At 43.1% G+C, this 22,698-nt stretch overlaps 1 protein-coding gene across 2 annotated transcripts in view; it reads right to left on the bottom strand.

Annotated features, from left to right (window-relative positions):
• The window catches only part of ADAMTS3 (ADAM metallopeptidase with thrombospondin type 1 motif 3), a 375,923-nt gene that overhangs the window by 329,356 nt on the left and 23,869 nt on the right, over window positions 1-22,698 (bottom strand). The window lies entirely within an intron of this gene.

Below are 22,698 nucleotides of genomic sequence, written 5' to 3'. Positions count from 1 at the left end.
TTCACATGAACCAACCTATTGTGGTACCTGCGGGTACTAGGGACTTGGAGGACTCCAAGTTACTTGACGTTGTCAGGGCCCTGAAAAATATGTTTCCAGGAAGGCTGGAGTCAGAAAATCTGACTCGCTGTTTAGCCTGTATGCACCCAACAAGATGGGTGCTCCTGCTTCTAAGCAGACGATTGCTCGCTGGATTTGTAATACAATTCAGTTTACACATTCTGTGGCAGGCCTGCCACAGCCAAAATCGGTAAAAGCCCATTCCAAAAGGAAGGGGGCTCATCTTGGGCGACTACCCGAGGGGTCTCGGCTTTACAACTTTGCCGAGCAGTTACTTGGTCAGGGGAAAACACGTTTGCTAAATTCTACAAATTTGATACCCTGGCTGAGGAGGACATGGAGTTCTCTCATTCGGTGCTGCAGGGTCATCCGCACTCTCCCGCCCGTTTGGGAGCTTTGGTATAATCCCCATGGTCCTGACGGAGTCCCCAGCATCCACTAGGACGTCAGAGAAAATAAGATTTTACTTACCGATAAATCTATTTCTCGTAGTCCGTAGTGGATGCTGGGCGCCCATCCCAAGTGCGGATTGTCTGCAATACTTGTACATAGTTATTGTTACAAAAATCGGGTTATTCTTGTTGTGAGCCATCTTTTCAGAGGCTCCTTCGTTGTTATCATACTGTTAACTGGGTTCAGATCACAGGTTGTACGGTGTGATTGGTGTGGCTGGTATGAGTCTTACCCGGGATTCAATATCCTTCCTTATTATGCACGCTCGTCCGGGCACAGTATCCTAACTGAGGCTTGGAGGAGGGTCATAGGGGGAGGAGCCAGTGCACACCACCTGATCCTAAAGCTTTTATTATTGTGCCCTGTCTCCTGCGGAGCCGCTATATCCCCATGGTCCTGACGGAGTCCCCAGCATCCACTACGGACTACGAGAAATAGATTTATCGGTAAGTAAAATCTTATTATTTGCAGCACACTGAGCACAGATATGGATCATTTTCAGGCAGAGAACGTAGATATTTTCAGCACACTGAGCACAGATATTTGCAGCACACTGAGCACAGATATTTGCAGCACACTGAGTACAGATTACGGAGCTTTTCAGGAAGAGAACGCAGCCACGTCCTCTCCGTTCAATCTCCAATGCACGAGTGAAAATGGCGGCAACACGCGGCTCTTTGTATAGAATATGAATCTCGCGAGAATCCGACAGCGGGATGATGACGTTCGGGCGCGTTCGGGTTAACCGAGCAAGACGGGAAGATCTGAGGCTGCCTCGGAACCGTGTAAAATAGGTTAAGTTCGGGGGGGTTCGGATCTCGGAGAACCGAACCAGCTCATCTCTAGTTATGTTATTAGGTAGAGAAGCAGTATGACTAAATTACCACCTGCAAAACTATATTTAATAGGCTGTTTCAATGTACATGATTATAGAACACGTATTTGTGTCCACACCATTTATTTAGCATCACAATAAAGCACACTGCATTTATATGTATACAGATAGGATTCTAAATGGTTGTTTTCCAAACAAGCTGCAGGAAGAAGGACACAAAGGAAGAACGTCTGTAGTTCTCAAGTCACAAGAGTTGATCTGTCAGATCTGTCCTGTTTTAAAAACATGAGCAACATATGTGCCAAAAGTCCTTGATTTCCAAGGACAGTTCAAGGTTTTCAGAGGTTTTTGAGGTCCATACATGATGCCTCACAAAGTTGCCAGCTGTATGAAAGGCTACCGCAGTAGGAAGCTATTGCTGACTATTGCTTACAGCAGCTATTGATACAGCAATACTGTAGCTTGCACATGCAATGCATAAAGAACAAGGACATTGGCGCTACAGGGCATACTGGTGTTCCCAATTCTACAAGTTCCAGCACACTCTGTCAGCCATGGGATGCTGACACATTTAGTTCTACATTCACCAGCATTCCGAAACAGATTAGGGCTCCATAGGTTTGCTAGGATCAGTTTTGTAGCAGTGGAAGATCTGATACCTTTATACAGTAATAACACAGTCTAGTGCTGATAGAGACCCTAAATTGTTCATCCCCCAAAATTGCTGCAACCAGCACAGATTATGGGGCTAATGCAGAGTGAAACCGTGCCAGCCTGCACAGAGTATCTTGTGTGATTTTGCTCAGCGAGTGCTCAGAAATCAAATGCATGCACATGCACAACTGCAGACCCGCAAGCACCTTATGACCAGCTAGGAGAAACATGGATGGAAAAGGGTGTTCTCATGTAGGAAACGTTCAGTGAGGGTATGTCTACATAAATGTGGTTCATATATGCCTGATAGGAGATGAAAATTCATGCAAATGTTGACTTGTTGTAAACTAGGAACATATACTGCAAATGCGGCGGTGTACGCATCTTGAGATATTTATGCCTCTGCATTTTTTAAAAAAAATTATGCCCATTTTGCAGCCAACTCTGTATCAACTGATGCTGGTGCTGATTGGTTGGATTATACATGTTTAAGCACCAGTGGCTGCTCCAGAGGTGGGTCTGGAGCGTAGTCCAAAATACAAATAGGGGAGCTAAACCAACGGCCAGTGGCTCCCCTATTTGAATTTTTAACTTCACTGCAGCCCCACATCTGGACTCACCACTGCACATAACAATACTAAAACAAAGCAAAGTGGCAAAATCTAATCAATGGGGGGAAAAGTTTGCAAAAATAGATAAACTCGCACACTTCGCCTATATATTTGCACACTTTGCCTTCATATGCACCCCAGCGATTCGCACAATTCACTTAGAAATGTCAATTTGCAATACTGTTGCAAATTTTGCCCAAAAAAGTGAACTGAGAAAATAGAATGACAAAGTGGGGAGACCTTCCTAGATCCCAATAATATGACAACTTTGTTTGCAGAATCATATAGAAGACTGGTGGTGGGCATAAGGAAAGTACTGTACCTTTTAAAAGGTATCAAATGGTTGATTTGTGCATTTTTGAAAAAAGGAAAATAATATAGAAAGCTTATGAATTTCATTTTACTACAAAGGAATTTGACAAAAAAATTAAAGCTAAGTTAAAAAAATAAAAAGGTGATTTGGGGGTCATTTGAGCCACCTTTTAATTTTTTTATTCAAAACAAAGAAAAAAAAGATATTATTTTTCATTGAAATAAAATGCTATCATTAAATAAACTAACAAAAAGTTGATTTTCGGGTAATTTGAGGTCATTTTTTTACCCCAATAACGACACGCAATTATTGACCAAATTAAGCTAATTGAAACTTCCAAATGTCCAATTAATAATTAGGGAGTGTGTCCAATGGGTTCTGAAAAAAGCGCCAACATTTTTACCTTAAAATAAAGATTTCCCACCTTTTTCTCCTGCTCAGGGGGGTCCAGACAAAAACAGGCAGATTTGCTCTGAAAAGGGAATGCGAGTTTGGAATTGTATTGCAAATGTAATTCACAATGCAAATTTGCAGTGTATTTGTCTAGCAGGACCAAACTCTCACCAACGGTAATTGAATTCCCCCAATGTGAGAAATTCAATTAGCTGGAAGTTGGTTCACGCTGCCATTAAGTGTGGCAATACGCTGCATTTACGGTACCACTGGACTCGCTGATTTTCATTCGCATCCCATTCAAAAATCTTTGAGGAAGGAGCTAGGTTGCACTGAAATTGAAACAGCTGATTGAATTGAACCCATTGGATCTAGGAACAGAATGAACGGGTCTAGGCCAAACTGGATACAGCAGTCTTACCACATGACATGATGGTCCATGCATTATTACAATAAGTCATCACAACTATATTTGATCAGGGTAGATGGTGGTTTCGGCCAAGAGCACTATTTCTGACTAGGGATGGCCATCGGTGGGTTGCCATCGATGATTACCATCTATGATAATCATCAATGGCAATTGAACCATCTATGGTGAACCATCGATTGTTTGTACCACTCAATGGCCATCACTGAAAGGTGCTGGCCGGGCCATGGGCCAATTTAAAAATGGAGGCGGGGCTTAGCGGGTGTCAGGGGCAGAGCTATGCTCTTGTCCTGGCACCTTGCAAAAAAATAATAAAAAAAAATATTCGTTTAGGCTGTGCCATCGATGGAGAGAAACCTTCTGGTTCTCTCCCATCGATGGCGAAAACATTCGACAACGGCCATAAACCATCAATGATTTGTAATCATCAATGGTCGATGGCCGTTGGCCATCACTATTTCTGACCTGTTGGCACCACATGTGTGCAGCATTTTACAAGGCAACTTGGTTAGATGCCTGATATATCTATTTGACATGCTTAGAAGTGTTGAAAGGTCCCAAATAATTATCTAAGCACTGTTACCAAGAAAACCATTTCACTACAGTAAGTAATATGTCAATGGGGAAGTTAAGTACTATAACTTAGATAAGAAGAATGCAAGGGAGCATGTCATTTACTTATTCAAAAATGTCATCAACAATAACTCAACAATATAATGATATTATGCCTTTCATCTTGTTTCAGACAATTGAAGATATGGTTTTGAACTGTAGAGGACAAGATATGAAAATCAATCAGCAAGCAGGCTTTCCATGTTTGAACCTGTTTTACATTCTCCAGAGGGATTAATTTTACAATGACAGGTCCCATGTTATCTAAAGCTCACTGCTTCTTCTCTGGTTTTACTTTCCCTTTATGTTCTTATACTCCGTCATGTACAAGGACAGCAGCCAATCCATTAAGTCACATACAGTATTATGCCTTTGTGAAAGCTCTAATATAAAATTATCCACAACTGCACCCCTCCCTACTATCATGGCAGGTATGTTACATTAACTTCAGTTGTGTGCATAGCACCTGAAAGGGAGGCATGCAGTATTGTAGTGGAAGGGGCTAATGGTGGGTACACACTGGTAGATATATCTGCAGATCAATGGATCTGCAGCTATATCTGTAGCTGGATCGGGCAGTGTGCTGTGTATGCACACTGCCCGATCCATCGTGGCTAATGTCACAAACTGGGTGGGCATTTACATGCGCCCGCCCAGTTGAGCCATCAATCACCGGCAGCCCCTGCAGCTGACCGCCCGTATACACACATCGATGCACTAATACATCTGGAGATATATTTGTCACTGTGTGTGCTGCAGGGACGACATGATATGTCTGTGAACGACGGTGTTCACAGATATATTGTTGGTACACACTGCCCGACGGGCCAGTGATATATTGGTCGTCCAATAGAACGGCTGCTATATCGGCCAGTGTGTACCCAGCTTAAGCTACAAGATAGCGTTTCACAAGTCTAGGCATACCCCTGGTTGCATGACCATGTTGCATGCAATTGCTTGAATAAATTCAAATAGTAATAAGTTATTTCACTACAGAAGAAGACAACCACACTCTCCATTAAAATTAATCTAACATTTCAAATCTGTGATTTACACAAAGTAACTGCTATCCTACATAATCAAATTCTACACCTAAACATAAGCAGGTTGCTCTTGAAACTTACCACACACAAACTTAAATACAGTTCAAATCAACAAACAGGCATATATGCGTGGTTATAGTATGACAATACATAAGGAAGCGTGTTATCATGCCGTTGTTATACCAGTCGTCATCATCATCAAGGTAATGAAGACTGGATTAAAATGTAGTTTTTAAAATATATAAATATGAAATCAAATGGCTTTATTCCCCATTAAAATGTGATCAGCACCAGTACTCACTTTCTAGGCAGGTATTGGCAAAATCAGGGGCAAGCAGTGAAAGATCCCCCCAAAAAGGCTCTACTGACAATAGGCTAGGCGTAGCTATAATGGCTGCAGTGCACGTGGGCCGCTGGGTCCAGGGGGGCCCACACCATGCACCCTATAATTATACTTACCTCTCTGGAATCCCTCATTGGCTGGTGATGCAGACATCAGCAGGAAAATGGCGCAGCTGTGATTTACAGATGCACAGTAAAGAAGTCTCCTAAAACATAACGCAGGTGCCATTGTTTATTACAGAGTCTATTGCACTTCCAGAGAGTAAGGGACCCATACAAAGCCTGCACCTAAGTCCTCTCCTCGATTAAACTGGCCCTGCACTAGGCTATGACAGGCTGGTGACACTACCATAGGAAACTCGCAGCATGGGGTTCTCCTGTTATGTCAACCATGCAATACGAGGGTGAATTCCGTAGGGACTGGTTCCCGCAAGCCATGGCATTCCTAATGTGCTTGGATATGCTGATGCTTGTAAAACTACATTGCTTTATCTTATCAATGAATTACATGGGGTTTTATTACTATAACTATTACTACTAACCTGTACAGTACAGTACTCCTCATAGAGTATGTCCTCAGCACATACACAGGCATATTTATCAAAATTATGTTTACTAAAATAATGTGAAAAAAGTTATTTTCCACATTTTAACATTATTTTAGTATCACATGATTGTATTAAAGGCTTTTGGAGCCGTTTTCATGAAAAACTACTCCAAGCCTTCTATTTCGTATATATTTTAAGTAAGTAGATTGAATTTCCCATTCTTGTAATGACACTGTGATAACAACGTTATCTGGGGATGGCGTTAAGTAGAGTTGTCCCCTGGTTCCCTGACTCCTGCTCTGCTCAGACAGGAAGAGCAGAGCTGGGAGTGGAGCCCTGTTATCAGCTTTGTGGTCTAAATAGATGACAAGCTGATGACAGTAAAGAAAATAAATACCTGCACCCAGGTGTCCAGTGTTCTGTGAGCTCTCTCCTCTGGTCAGTTGGTCGCTGCACTGCTCTGTGACTCCGGTCAGCTGTACAGTAAACCAGCATTCTGATACAAACAAGGTTACATGGTAATCTTTCCACACAGATCCATACAAAAATCAGACATGTATATAAGCATTCCGCTGCATTATTTGAAATCAATATGCAAGCTTAGAGCATATATCCGCATAACATAGTAAAACAAAACAACAAAACAAAAGCCCACTGTAATAAACGGTACAGAGGGTCTGTCACATCAAGGTATGAGACCTATATGGGATGTGGTTCATTAGGTCGACATACATTGGGTCGACCACGTTTGGTCGACATGCATTAGGTCAACATGATCACTAGGTCGGCATGGTCATTAGGTCGGTGTGTGCTAGGTCGACACGGACTTTTTTTGGTGTCGTTTTCTTCAAACAGTGACGGGGAACCCCAATTAGTGCACCGTGACCCCTCGCATGGGCACGGTGCCTCGCTGCGCTCAGCACAGGTTACTGTTCCCAATTGTAGTCCACGTGGATCGTTAAGTATGAAAAAGGTCAAAAAATTAAAAAAAAATTGTGAAAAACTCATGTCGACCTAATGACCATGTCAACCTAGTGACCATGTCAACCTAATGCATGGTGCCCAAACGTGGTCGATCCAATGTATGTCGACACAACTCACGTCAACCTAATGACCGCCATCCAGCGGAGAAGGTGGTTTGACGAAAGAGGGGAATAGGGTATGCCTGCTGTCTCAAATTCATAATGGGACCCGAAGGCTGCTTCAACTGCAGCTATAGTGGAGATTTGGGGTGTGCGCCAGTTTTGTGCGATCAGGAGTTTAGTTGATATTAGGATGTGGCCCATCACATATCGATCGTTTGGTGGGAGATCACCTTGAAACAGATGGAGTAAGGCTAATTTAGGGTGCGGGGAGATAAGGAGACCCAAAACTTTGGATAGATGGGTAAAAACTACGGACCAAAGGGCAATGAGTGCTGGGCAGGACCAAAAAACATGTAACAACATTCCAATGTTGTTACAATTACGCCAACACATATTGGAGGTGGACGGCCATATAGTGTGGAGTCTCGATGGAGCTAAATAAAGGCGGTGCAGAAGCTTAAATAAATGTTCTATGTGAGACATACATTTAAATAGGTGGAAACAAAAGCGGAAAACCTCATCTGAAATAGTGCATGTAAGATCGTTTTCCCACTTAACAAGGGAGGTTAATTTCGTGGAAGAATGCAGTCCAATAAGGAAATTATACCACCTAGTTATACTACCTTTGTTATCTACTCTAACAACTAATTCTCGTAAATATTGAGGAGTTGAGGAAACTCTGTGGGGTGAATTGTGGTGCTGTACAACCAGTGACGTAATTGTAAGTATTTATAAAAGTCCCTAGGAGATAGGGAGAATTGAGATTGAAGTTGACTATATGGTAGTAGAGCACAGTCTATGGTAGCCCCACCAAACGTGAGCAGGCCACGAGACACCCAGACATCTATAATTAGACGGTGGATGGAAGAGAGGTATCATCCATTTTACAAACCAGTTCCAACCAAGCCTTACACGCTGATAGTACCACCGCAGAACGGGCAAGAAGATAAACCCTCTGACTCTGGAAGCCGAAGCACATCTGTTAATGGGAATGGAGAGATTAATCCTTTTTCCAAAAGAACCCATGGTTTAGGATCGTCTTCCACTGTCCATGCACCTAAAGGGGAGAGAATACTTGCCAATTGATATAGACAGATATCTGGGAATGCGAAACCTCCCGCCTGTTTCGGGAGAGACATCGTACTGCGAGCTAATCGGGGTTTTGCTCCCTTCCAAACGTATCTCATGAAGACAGAATTATACTTAGAAATTCAAGATTTAGGCATCAAAATAGGGATGGTTCTGAACAAATACAACAGTTTGGGTAGAACTATCATTTTTTTAGGGCTGCGATACGACCCATCCAGGTCACGTGGTGCATCATCCAATATGTCAGTAGCAAGGATATTTTATTTAGAAGAGGAGGGTAGTTACAAGATATAACATCTGAAATCCTTGGGATGATCTGAATCCCCAGAAACTTAAGGCTTGTATACTGTCAGGCGTACGCATGCTGAGATTTCAGGGAATGCAATAGGGTCGGGGTGAAATTAATCGGGAGGGCTTCTGTTTTAGAAGTATTCAGCTTATAAAAGGATACAGAGGAATTTTCCTCCGAAATCATATGTAAGTGGCGAAGTGAAGTGTCTGAGTCAACCAGTGTAAGGAGCATATCATCCGCAAATAAACTAATTTTATATTCACGGCCAAAGATGACCGGACCTCGTACAGACACATTAGTTCGGATGGCTTCCACCAAGGGTTCTATCACTAGGGCAAAAACCAATGGGGAAAGCGGGCAGCCCTGGCGAGTACCGTTAGTAATGTGAAAGTGGAGGAAAGAACACCATTCACGAAGACCTTGGCTGTCGGGTTAGAGAACAGTGCTGCTATAGAGGACAAACTCTACCCATAATCTTAAAGTTCCTAAGGACTGCATAGAGCTATCCCCAGTGTAATCTGTCAAATGCCTTCTCCGCGTCCAACAAGAGCAGAAGAAGGGGCCCAGAGGACGCAGAGAAGGCATCCAAAATATTGATAATTCTCCTGGTGTTATCCGGGAATTGTCTGCCCTGGACAAAACTGATTTGGTCGCGAGTGACAAGGGAAGGGATCAACGGGTTCAACCTGTTTGCTTTTAACTTTGCATATATCTTAACATCCGTGTTCAAGAGAACTATCGGACGATAATTAGTTACTAGAGAAGGATTTTCCACTGTTTAGAAAAGTGACAATCCTTGCTTCGAGCATTTAGATTGGGAAAGACCCTAATGATGAAGCTTCATTAAATAGTGGGGTCAGCACTGGTATCAGAACCTCCTGAAAACATTTCTAGAATTTGTTAATAAAGCCATCTGGGCCAGGTGCTTTATCTACCGGGAGAGAGTTGATAACCTGTTGTTGCTCTCTCTGTCCAGGGGAGCTCTAGGGCCTGGCGATCTGTCATCTGCAAACAAGGGAGTGACATCTTCCCCAAGAAATTAATATCTTCCGATGTCGGTTGGGGGATCGAGACGTCTTCCTGCAAATTGTACATTGAAGCATAAGAATTGGCAAAGGCAGATGGTATGTCTGCTGGGTCGGAAACTTTTGCACCCCGTGAATTGGAAACTACCTTCAATCATTCATGTGCCGTTTTCACTTCAGTTTCCTGGCCAATAATCTGCCCGCTCTGTCCCCTTGAACATAATAACTCTGTTTCAACTTAAACAGGTTTCTTTGAACTTCTGTTAAAGCAAGAACATTCCATTCTTCTCTAACCAAAAGAAGGTCTCGGTAAACGGTTTTATTAGAAGGGGATTATTTAAGTTTATTCTCAAGATCTGCTAACCTAGTTTCGACATCCCTCTGGTAGTCCTCCATCTGTCTGCGCAAATCCGTGGCCGCTTTAATTGCGGATCCTCGAGTTACAGCATTAAAGGGCGCACCAATGCATAAACAGAGAGGTGTCAGCCGTGTTGTTTGTTTCCACATACATGGTGAGGGTCTGGTCAATAGAATTACTAGCTTCCACGTTAGAGAGAAGATGTTCACCAAGGCACCATGGAGAAGGGGGGGGGTTAAACGAATGGGGGTCCCAGAATAAACTCTGTGCCGAGTGATCGGACCATGCAACTGGCAGGATAGAAGCCCTTTGAATTTGCTGGAGGGTCCATTTATTGGAAAAGGCCAGATCTATCCTAGAAAAGGACCCATGAACAGGGGAATAGAAGGTATAGTCTCTAACATTGGGGTTCCAAGATCTCCAGACATCATGTAATTCATATTCATGAACTATGCGTCTAAATGCGGATGAATGGTTGCACTTAAGTAAAACCTTTGGGGGAGGGGGGGGGTGATGTTTTGAGGTTTTGTCTAAATTAGGATCCAAGACCATGTTGAAGTCCCCTAATAGTATTACGGATCTAGAGCGACAGGATTGTAAAGCTTTACAGAATTTTCTAATGAAAGGAACTCACTTGGAGTTAGGGGCCTAGACAACCGCCAGAATGACTGGTTTGTCGTCTAGTTTGCCTACCAATATCAAATATCGACCTTCGGAGTCAGAGAGTTGCCGATCCAAAATCAAATTACATGAGCAAGATATAAGAAGAGCTTTCCCTGCCTTTTTGCTGGGGCCATTAGACATATAGCAAAGAGAAAACCTATAATTAAAGAAGGCGGGTGGAGATGAAGAAATAAAATGAGTTTCCTGTACAGCTACGATGTGGGCTTTGAGGTTGGCAAAGTGAGACAAACCTAGTTTCCGCTTGTTGGGGAATCTAGACCCTTGATATTTAGGGATATAACATTAACCATGAGAGGGCTATAAGAGAATGACACAGTAAAATGGACCAGAAATGGAGGGAAAGGACATGTGTGTGAATATACATGTAAAGAAAAAAAAGATAATAACCTCTGATGCATGTAACCTTGTAGTTTACCACTTTCTGTTGACTACTGAAAACAGGACATAACCCCTTTAGCAAGTACTAAAAAGCAGTGGCGTCATAAGTACCCTCATACCCAAACATATTAGATCGTTTGCTGGGACCAGTAATCCAACCGCAAAAAACTGCATATTTAACTACAGTATGTAATCTTTATTACACACACCCAGCACCTGGGGCTGTGGGAAGAGTACTAACACCTTCGTCTGTTTTATTCTGAGGGTCCTACAGGGAATCAAAACTATGCTGAACAGATTCGGGGTGGTTCACATTGTTCATGTTCCTGTCATCACTTAACTAGCTCAGTCTGTCATGTTCTAGTGCTAGTAGTGGCTTTTTCAGGGGACCATACGCTGTTGGAGTCCCTGAGGCTATGAGAACTGCTACTGTGAGCACTTTGAGCTGTTTTTTTTGCTAGAAATGAGGCACACACATGACTTAGGCTTTTTAGGAAAGATTGATGGGATTAACTTTGGAACCCTTTCGCCATTTTTTTCTCGCCCTAAGTGATTTTGGTAGCAAAAAAACCATGAACAATCTTTTTTTAATTGGGTACCTTAGGTATTGGGACTGTGCATACCTGCGGGCTGCCCCCAGAGACTGCTTCGTTTGCAGTGCCGGCTTGCACACTGTGACAGAAGCCAGGTGATGCACGTAATGTTACAGTACTTTGGTGTCACACCTCAGCGGGTGACACCTGGGTGCAGGCCACACCCCCCTTGTGATGCCACTGGCTGCATGGAATGCTACGAATTGGGGGCTCTGCTGCGTGGCATACTATAAATTGGACATTAGATATGGCATGAACTGGGTGTAATTAGTACTGAAGGAACATGTGTGGTGGTCTATACCACTTCATATATTTGGGCTAAGGAAGTTGGCCTCGCCTGGCTCCTAAATTTTAAAACTGCTACTTAGATTATAGAAATATTTATGAACCCCTGCACTATATATTATATATTAGTCTAAAATTTGTCAAGCACTGCACTATATATTTAATATGAATAAAAATTTGTCAAGCCCTGCACTACATATTGGCCCTCATTCCGAGTTGATCGCTCGCTAGCTGCTTTTAGCAGCAGTGCAAACGCTAAGCCGCCACCCTCTGGGAGTGTATCTTAGCTTAGCAGAAGTGTGAACGAAAGGATCGCAGCGCTGCTACAAAAAAAATTGTGAAGTTTCAGAGTAGCTGCAGACCTACTCCTACCTTGCGATCACTTCAGACTATTTAGTTCCTGTTTTGACGTCACAAACACGCCCTGCGTTCGGCCAGCCACTCCCCCGTTTCTCCAGCCACTCCTGCGTTTTTATCTGGCACGCCTGCGTTTTTACACACACTCCCCGAAAACGATCAGTTACCACCCAGAAACACCCACTTCCTGTCAATCACTCAACGATCAGCAGAGAGACTGAAAAGCGTCGCTAGACCTTGTGTAAAACTGCATTGGCTTTTGTGAAAGTACGTCTCGCGTGTGCACTGCGCCCCACACACATGCGCAGAATTGCCGATTTATACCCTGATGGCTGCGCTGCGAACAACGGCAGCTAGCGATCCACTCAGAATGAGCCCCATTATACGTGTGTATTAGTAAAAAGTTTCAGAACTGATGCTGATACTATATTGCAAAATTTATGTTATTTGTAACTTAGCCAGACTTTGATAAACAAATTCCAATTACTTGTTGGAAACTGGGTAGCTCTTTGTAAGCTCTCTTGGGGACCCTTACTGCAAAAACTAGATCATAAGCCACCCAGAGAATAAGCTTATATACACAAATAGATAATGTCTAGACAAATGCTAAGATATGTGCATCTCTTTAAATACATTGTTAATGTTTGTTTGTATGTATGTATGTATGTATGTATGTATGTATGTATGTATGTTTATTTCTTGTTTTCCCTGACACTGCAGTGTTTTTACATTTATTATATTTTCTTGTAGAATTTCCTGCATACTGAAGACGCTTTAAGTACCATACTTGGACTACAATGCATATATACTGTGTCTTGTGTTATTTTTATAACTAATATCACCTTAACGTTGGTGGAACTATAACAAAAATAACACGGAGAACAATGATATATGTAGAGTATAAATAGTGCTTGGTCATTTTTAAGCCAAAACTTTTAGAAATGAATTGATATATAGGGAAAATGTATACAGAGGTATGGTATGAAACCACTAATAGCTGCTCCTTTCTCTCCAGTTTTGAATTTCTTGGCAAGTATGCTTTCCGATAGAACTAGCTCTGAATTTCAGGAATAAAGTAAGAAATACATTTGTGTTAAATGATGCAGGACAGGTACAGCATATGGGAGAGCTATATTCATGGGAAAGCTTGCAGTGTGGGAATTACAGGTGATCTTTAACAATTTTCTAAAAGTGAATTTAAAATGACACAAACATCAATTTACGCACAATCTTGCACCCCAAATTCTCCTAAAGCATTAATTTGCTGAAAAGCACTAACTTTCTTTAATCTTTTTAGTGGAATAAACAAAAGCAAAAAGCAGACATTTGACACCTTTTACAGTCCCCAAAACTTTGTCTTTGCCTGCTAATAGATCTCTATACTGATTTCCCCATTTGTCCCATTTTCCACACACTTTCCACGGCTAATACCACAGAGTATTACCATAAGTCCATGGGGTATGCCTTTCCAAACTGAATTGAGTGTTAACTTGGAGTGCTTATAGGCACGGTAAGTGAAATTATCATGCATTATGGGTGTTAAGCTATACTGCGGTAAACCAAGAGATTACTGCAGCTAGTCAAATTCGTCCATAAGTAAATATAGACAGGATGGGCAGGATGTATCATGCATCCCGCCATTTACCGCATGCATAGCGGCATTTATTAACGCTGTATGTATGTAGATTTGTGGGGATGTGGTTATGTGACCGGCGGCCAGGAGACCGCCGGTCACAATACCGAAGCCGGGATCCCGAACCTTGAAGAGCCAGCCGGTCGGCATGCCAACCAACAGGGACTATTCCCACTCGTGGGTGTTCACGACACCCATAGAGTGGGGATAGAACCTGTGGCGAGCATAGCAAGCCACTGAGCCCGCCGCGAGGCGAGTGCAGTGAGCCTGCAAGGGGCTTTGTTGCACTCCCCCCCTCCCGCCACCCATCTAACAGCTGGGAACCCGGCGTCGGCATGGTGATCGGCGGTCGGAATAAACCCAACCCTATTTGAGAATATAAATGCAAAGACAGCTCTTCCAACAAGAGCTGACCATTGTGATATAAGGACTTACAGGTTTATGACCAGGTAGGATTTCTGCGCATGTGCGGCTGTGGTCCAGCACACGTGTAAGCCACATGGGACTCTAATCCTGCTGGATCCCTTTGGGGAATTATGCAAAAGGAAGCCCACAGGCTTCTATAGGCAACTCTATCTATAGATGGCGTTGCCTATTGGGTACAAGCTCCAGAAAGCTGCGTTTTCAGGAGCTTGATACACATGGGAAATTCAGTCAAACCTCCGAAAATGGCAGTTACCGCATTTTGCCATTAGTACATCCTGCCCATAGAGTAGCTAGAGTTCAATGCCCAAACATAAGGTATGCAGTCACTATTTCTCCAATCTAAATGTTGACACCGGAAGGTCGACATTTATTATCAATTATTTCGAAACTTTCAAACTGTTTACATTGACAGAGGAAATGTCGACATCTTAGGGTTAGCATTAGAAATAGGCAGGGGTGGATTAAGGGATGAATGTGCCCCTAGGCTCAACAGTAACGGCCGCCCCCACCTAATTATATTGGGGGTGATTCCAAGTTGATCGCAGCAGGAAATTTTTTAGCAGTTGGGCAAAACCATGTGCACTGCAGGGGAGGCAGATATAACATGTGCAGAGAGAGTTAGATTTGGGTGTGGTGTGTTCAATCTGCAATCTAAATTGCAGTGTAAAAATAAAGCAGCTAGTATTTACCCTGCACAGAAATAAAATAACCCACCCAAATCTAACTCTCTCTGCACATGTTATATCTGCCTCCCCTGCAGTGCACATGGTTTTGCCCAACTGCTAAAAAATTTCCTGCTGCGATCAACTTGGAATTACCCCTATTATTTTCATTGATTGGTATAAGCCCTCATTTGATGATTTAACAGAATTATAAAAAAAAGCCACTATGACAGTTTTTATTTTTAAATTACTGTATATATACATCTTTACTAAGTAGGACAGCTTACAGGCAGGGACGGTTCTAGACCTTGTGGCGCCCAGGACGAAAGTTTCCTGTGGCGCCCCGCCCCGGTAAAATAGAGTTGGTGCACGCCGAAGGCGCGTGCCCAAAAATAGGGGCGTGGCTTCTTCATAGGGAAGGGGCTTGTGCCCACCTTTAGCTGTAACCCCAGTAGATCTGCCCCCAGTACTTGTGCCCCCAGCAGCTGTGACCCAAGTAGTTGTGCCCCCAGCAGTTGTGACCCCTGTAGCAGTGCCCCCAGTAGTTGTGCCCCCCTGTAGCTGTGCACCCAGTAGATTTGCCCCCAGTTGCTGTGCCTCATGTAGCAGTGCCCCCAGTAGGTGTGCCCACAGTAGGTGTGACCCTCATAGCGGTACCCCAGTAGTTGGAACCCCTGTAGTTGTGCCCCCAGTATATTTGCCCCCAGTAGTTGTGCCCCCTGTATATTTGCCCCCTGTAGTTGTGCAACCAGTATATTTGCCCCAGTATACTTGCCCCCAGTACTTGTGCCCCAGTAGCGCCGCTTACAAACACACACAAAAAAAACACAATACTTACCATCCCCTCTCCGGCTTCCCGACTGCTGCTGCGCTGCCCTCCGTCTCTGGCCGCCCGCTTCTCTCTATGGGAGAGACATCATGACGTCTCTCCCATAGCAGCGCCGCACAGACACTAGAGGTCAATTATGATAGTGTCTGTCAGTGGCGCCGGATGCAGCGGGCGCCCCCTCACAGCCCACAGCGCCTGCTGCAGCCGGGGAGCAGGGACTGGGACCGGGGATCAGGAATAGCAGCTCTTGCCAAGGCGGCGGCGGTGCCCTTGGGACAGCGGCGCCCAGGTCAAAAAGCCTGCAAGAGCCGCTACTGCTTATAGGGGTAGTATGTGCATGTCCTACCCGTTTACACTCCATTCAAGATGGCATATGGTACAGTACAGTGGATATATTTTGCAGTTACTGGTACATTAGAGGCTGATAGTACCGATACATTGGCCGGTTCTAGACTTTGTGGCGCCCAAGGCGAAAGTTTCTTTGGCGCCCCCAAAGGCAAAACAGGGTTAGTACGCGCCGTAGGTGTGCGTTAAAATAGGGGCGTGGCTTCATGGGGAAGTGGCGTGGTCAGTTATGCCCCCTGCAGCTGTGCCCTCAGTAGTTGTGCCCCCAGTACTGTGCCCTCAGTAGTTGTGCCCCCAGTACTGTGCCCCCTGTAGCTATGCCCCCAGTACTGTGCCCCCTCTAGCTGTGCCCCAATACTGTGCCCCCTGTGGCTGTGCCCCTGTAGTTGTGCCCCCAGTACTGTGCCCCCTGTGTAGCTGTGCCCCCAGTACTGTGCCCTTAGTAGTTGTGCCCCCAGTACTGTGCTCCCTGTGTAGCTGTGCTCTCAGTAGTTGTGCCCCCAGTACTGTGCCCCCTGTACAGTGTAGGACTGGGGCATGAAGGGCCCACCGAGGAAATGCAGTGATAGGGGCCCATGCTTAGAGGCTTGGTTAACCAGTAGTGCATGTTCTGGGCCCCTTGATATATATATATATATATATATATATATATATATAAATACTGCTAGCGCATACATGATAATATACTGGATTAATAATACTGTAGAAAGTACACCTTAGTCCTGTGCAGTATAATGTAACATATGTATAATGTATAATTCAAGTGCAAAATCTGATCCCCAGAGGAGGGGGTGGGCCCCCAGGTACTGGGGCCTACCGGTGGTTTCCCCTGCCCCTGTAGCTGTGCCGCATACAAAAAAAAATACTCACCATCCCCGCCCCTGCATCCGACCGCTGCTGCCCTCCATCTCCGGCCGCCGGCGCTGCTCCTCGGATCTATGGGAGAGACGTCATGACGTCTCTCCCATAGCACCGCATAGACATTAGAGGCATCCCTCGGGGCAACGGCGCCCCGGGTAAAAGTCCTGCTTGCCTGTAGCAAGATCCGCTACTGTACCAACACAAGCATCCAAGTGTCGCCCCCAAACAAATGCCGCCCCTGGGCTTGTGCCTCATGTGCCTAATGGGAAATTTGCTACTGTGAATACGGATAGCATTAAGGTTAGGGGTAGAATTAGACACAAAAAGACATTGTCTACATTTTCTACAATGTCGACATTACATCAGTAATGTTCTATGCCATGAATGTGTCATCAATACATCAGGCATACAAATATATACTTACGCCCAACAACAACATAGAGATGTGTCTTGGCTGTGTAACTAGAAAAGCAAAAGGCCTTCTAAAATAATGTACTGTAGTGTCATATACATACAGGTGTCTATAATGAAAGTTCATCTATTACAAGCAGTCTACAGCAAAAAGTACTCATCAGAATGTCACTACATTCTCAGTACGCATTAATGAAATGAGGCCCTGGGAAAAATCACCACTGGGTGGGAATTGGGGGTGGGGGTGTTCTGGTTTGCTTGTAAGGTATCAGATAATCAGATATGCAGATAAGCAGAGCTGGGGCCAAAATTTAAATAGGGGAGCCATGAGTGATTACAGGAGAAGGTTCAGCAAGGATTATGGCCCACTGAGGGGTGGTCCTGTCACCACAGGAAGGCCACCTTCACTCCCAATTGATGTGTAAATGGCTAGCCAGGCCAAGACGTTTCCAGAGAGAATGGGTGGAAGTACTCTCTTCCCTAAAGCTACACAGAGACAATCTACCAATAATTACATTATGTAGAAGGTAGACTCTGCACAATTACACTTACAGGCTAAGACGTCCTGAGAAAACCTTATAAATACGGTAGAGGTGAATACACAAGTGTGGCAGTGGTGGGGGAATGTGGAAGTGGTGATTCTGATTGATAAGTTGTGTAAAATAATGATTATTGAGAAGTCAAACAGGCTTCTTCAAATCTAAAGGTCTTCTGCAGGTCGAAAATAATCTGACAGGGCAGTGTAGAGCGTTCCAAAGATGGAGTAACTGCAACAATATGCTCTTAGAGGTTTAAATTTAATTTCAGTGCTTTTTAGGAGGCATCACATATAATTATATAAGCTTTTGCAAATCCAAAGCAAATGAGTCAAAGAGCAATAACTTTCATAATATAAAGAAAGCTAGTACAACTTTCCATTAAAGCCTTCTGTAAGTAGACCATTGACGAAAGTCAGCTTCCAATGTGTTTTTAGATGTGGTCCCATGGGAAAGGGAGTTTCTACTGTAACTAGATGAACACAAAATAGGTGCTGTTGTTTTTACTCTGCAACACTGATTGAATTAGTATTTGCAGCACATGTGGGATGCAAGCAGTGTGTATCTGGGATTTCAAAATGTTTACCCTGGTAGACCACAGAGTTACCTCTGTAAATACCCGCCTGCTCCTTCTGTTCTGCAGAAATAGTGTTTAGTGTGGCATAGACATGCAGGCCAAAGTGTCTTCCAGTATACCTGGCATTGACCTCAATCTGATTTTATCCTAAAACATTTTGGCCAAACAGTGTCTTTCTGTGATTTAAAGGACTAACACTTTAATATTTTTAAGTATAATATTTTTGCAGTCAGTTTTAAGGGTTTGCCAGTGTTCTAAAAAAAAAAAAACTAATTCAGCAAAAAAAAGTAGTATTTGCTAAACAAAATATGACGATTTGCATGTAGAGGTACCATAGCCTTATTGTATAAGTTTAATGCCAATTAATCTAGACTGTCACGTATGTAAAAAATAACACATAAAATTCTTAGGTTAGACATCAAAGTTATATTTCATCTATATATAAGATAGTTAAATATGCCGGCAGTACTAGCTGGAAAATCAAGACAGTCCATCTTCAATCCACAGAGTCTGATTTGGTTTTTTGCTTGTTTGTTTTTTACAGTGCTACATCCCCTTTAGCTACTGAAAAGCAGGACTGTTGGCAGGCGTGGGTGGATATAGCATGGACATATTTTAACCTATTCAGTTTATGTTTAATGAACAATTAGACCTACAATCATATTTTATTATGCAATGGTATATACAAATGTATAGTGCTGGATGTAATGACGCACAAGATCGGCAGAGGTGCAAGATGCCGGCCGATCTTGGACATTTTTTACAGGGGCAATCACTTAGAGGGCAAAACCATGCCTTGTAAGGGATTGCCCCTTTAAAATAAGTCTGAGATCGGCCGGCATCTCGCACCTCAGGCGATCAGGGAGTCATTACATTCGGCTACTAGTGTTAAATAAATAAATTAAAAATTAAAAAAAGACAGTGCAGATCCACCATTTTAGATCTAGACTAAAACCGTAAGTTACTGTATGTACAGGAAACATGAAAAAAGGATTAATACGACAGTATATAAAAAAAAAAGTGCTTCTCCATAATTGGAACACTGAATAGACCCTTTCTCAGGGCACATGGACCCGGGTTTGACCCATGTTTAACCCTGCTTTAATCCAGGATTATTTCAATTTTGGGGCTTTCATACTGCACCACGACCCGGGTCGACCCAGCAATAACCTGGGTTATTTTGGCGATGTGAAAGGGGTTTATGTGATCCAAAAATTTGCCATGGGAAGGAGTCATTCAAGAAAAATGTGTATTTTAGATCTACCTCCCCCAGATCATCCAACAGACTGGAGAAGCCTCATCACCAACCTCCATCTAGGCTGTGAGCCTTGAGAGATCATAGTTAAGCTCCAGCAAAGATGAGTTCTCCTGAACTGCCAGGGACAGGGTTCCAGTCATTGGACCCTAACAGTTGAACTGTTTGCTGATTAGAATTTAAATTCCAAATAACATTTTACAAGCACTCCTCTTAACTTTGCAGCAAAGAAACAGCACCAACATTGCTAAAACGACAAAGATAAATTGTGCCCAACATATATATTACACTTAATTACAAATGTATTAAGTTCTCTCAAAGTAAGGGAACAAGGTGTTCTTTTAAGTCATGCAAATGTTACTTAGAATTTGTATCTAAGTACAAATGACCGCTAAAGAGAATACGTGAGATTAATGAGAGGCTGAAAAAAAATATTAATGACTTTTACCACAACTGACAGCGGAGATAAATCTGTATGTCTCATTTAACAATGGAGATTCTTACTTAGTTCTAGCGCTGAGGTGCAGCCATTGCTTGGGACGCTGTCTGCAGTTAGCTCTATAACCTTCATCAATCCATAGCAGTTAATTACTTACTCAACAAGCCAGGATGTTCTCAATATTATTTACTATTGTAATAAATAACTTATATGTTCACTTTTATGTGTGTGACATTTATCTATGTATTCTGGACAATTACCAAAAATGTTAATACTTCAAGTACATGTTTCTTACCATCTGTCAAATAAGAATGCTTACTAAATAATATACTGTATTGTGAAACCAGATTCCCATGATCATGGGCCTATTTATCAAGCTTTTTTTTTCATACAATTATGTAGAAATGGCAACTTCTGCGTAATGTTATGAACTGTTGCTAATTACTAACAGTCTTATGCAGGAGACTCAAATAAATCTCCTGTAGAAGACTAATTAGCGCTGCATAGCGCAGTCCCCATTACGAGGTGTGGCTATGAAATATCGAGACTGATGCTATAATTTGTGTTTAATTATATTGAATATATTTTAACTCCATTCTACTTCTATGTACTCCCCTTCTTATTTTCCTTTGGTCAAAGCCGTGCTGTAGCTCATTATCTGTGAACAAAAACAGCCTTGTTTTCTTCTTTACCACAGTAACTGATGTAAAACTGGGTTTCCATTGAGTAGAGGTCACACGGTACTAGGTTTGGCAGGTATGGAGAGTGTTCTAGCACTGCTATCTGTTTCTCGGACAAAAACTGCTTCACAGACTGAGATGTGTAGGCTGGTGCATTGTCCTGAAACCATTTTTCCACACTCTGGCCTCTTTCTTCTGATTCTTTCCCACAAAGTTTCTAGAACATTTTTGTAGTAATGCTGATTCACTGTTGCGCCTTCTGCCAAAATAACAGCCTTGATATCAAAGAAAACAATTAACCTGGTTTTAAATTTGGATTTGCTTTGATGTTCTTTCTTCATTCTTGGTGATGATGGTGTTTTCCAGTGCATGGACTGGCGTTTTATCTCAGGATCGTAGTGGAGGATCCATGTTTCATCACAGGTAATAACTTTTTCTAAAACATGCGAATCCACTTGAATTTGTTCCAAAACATCTGTACAAATTCACTTTCAATTTTCTTTCTGCTCAGCAGTGAGAAGCCTTGGAACCATCTAAGCATAAACTTTTGTCATGTTAAGATCTTGATGCAAAACTTTCCTAACAGACTCTGGGGTATATTTACTAAGAATCGTATTTTCCCGTTTGAGGTCAAAGTTCAATCACGAATGACATCGAAAGTGTAAATATGCAACTTTTTGAATTGATTACGACTAATTTACTAAGCTGCCGTATTCTGCATTTTCGGTTTTTCCGATGTCGATGTCATTCGTTTTTTTAGGCAGTGTTTTACGTGAGTGACTTGTAAAACACTGCCGACTTTAATACAATGAATCTCGTCCGGATCTGTGAGATCCGTGCAGGGCTTCATTGTGCACCTTGTAAAAAAAATAAAAAATGTTTAAACTTAAAAAAAAAATTGCGTGGGGTCCCCCCTCCTAAGCCAAACCAGCCTCGGGCTCTTTGAGCCGGCCCTGGTTGCAAAAATATGGGTAAAAAATTGACAGGGGTTCCCCCATATTTAAGCAACCAGCTCCGGGCTCTGCGCCTGGTCCTGGTTCCAAAAATACGGGGGACAAAAAGCGTAGGGGTCCCCCGTATTTTTGAAACCAGCACCGGGCTCCACTAGCTGGACAGATAATGCCACAGCCGGGGGTCACTTTTATACAGTGCCTTGCGGCCGTGGCATCAAATATCCAACTAGTCACCCCTGGCCGGGGTACCCTGGGGGAGTGGGGACCCCTTCAATCAAGGGGTTCCCCCCCCCAGCCACCCAAGGGCCAGGGGTGAAGCCCGAGGCTGTCCCCACCATCCAATGGGCTGCGGATGGGAGGCTGATAGCCTTTGTTGAAAGTAATGAATATTGTTTTTAGTAGCAGTACTACAAGTCCCAGCAAGCCTCCCCCGCAAGCTGGTACTTGGAGAACCACAAGTACCAGCATGCGGCGGAAAACCGGGCCCGCTGGTACCTGTAGTACTACTACTAAAAAAATACCCCAATAAAGACATTACACACACACCTTGAAAGTATAACTTTAATGCATACATACACACCACCATATACACATACTTACCTTATGTTCACACGAGGGTCGGTCCTCTTCTCCAGTAGAATCCATGGTGTACCT

Source organism: Pseudophryne corroboree, chromosome 1, assembly GCF_028390025.1.
Source record: "Pseudophryne corroboree isolate aPseCor3 chromosome 1, aPseCor3.hap2, whole genome shotgun sequence".
Taxonomy (NCBI): domain Eukaryota; kingdom Metazoa; phylum Chordata; class Amphibia; order Anura; family Myobatrachidae; genus Pseudophryne; species Pseudophryne corroboree.
This window is presented reverse-complemented; position numbering and strand designations above follow the sequence as displayed.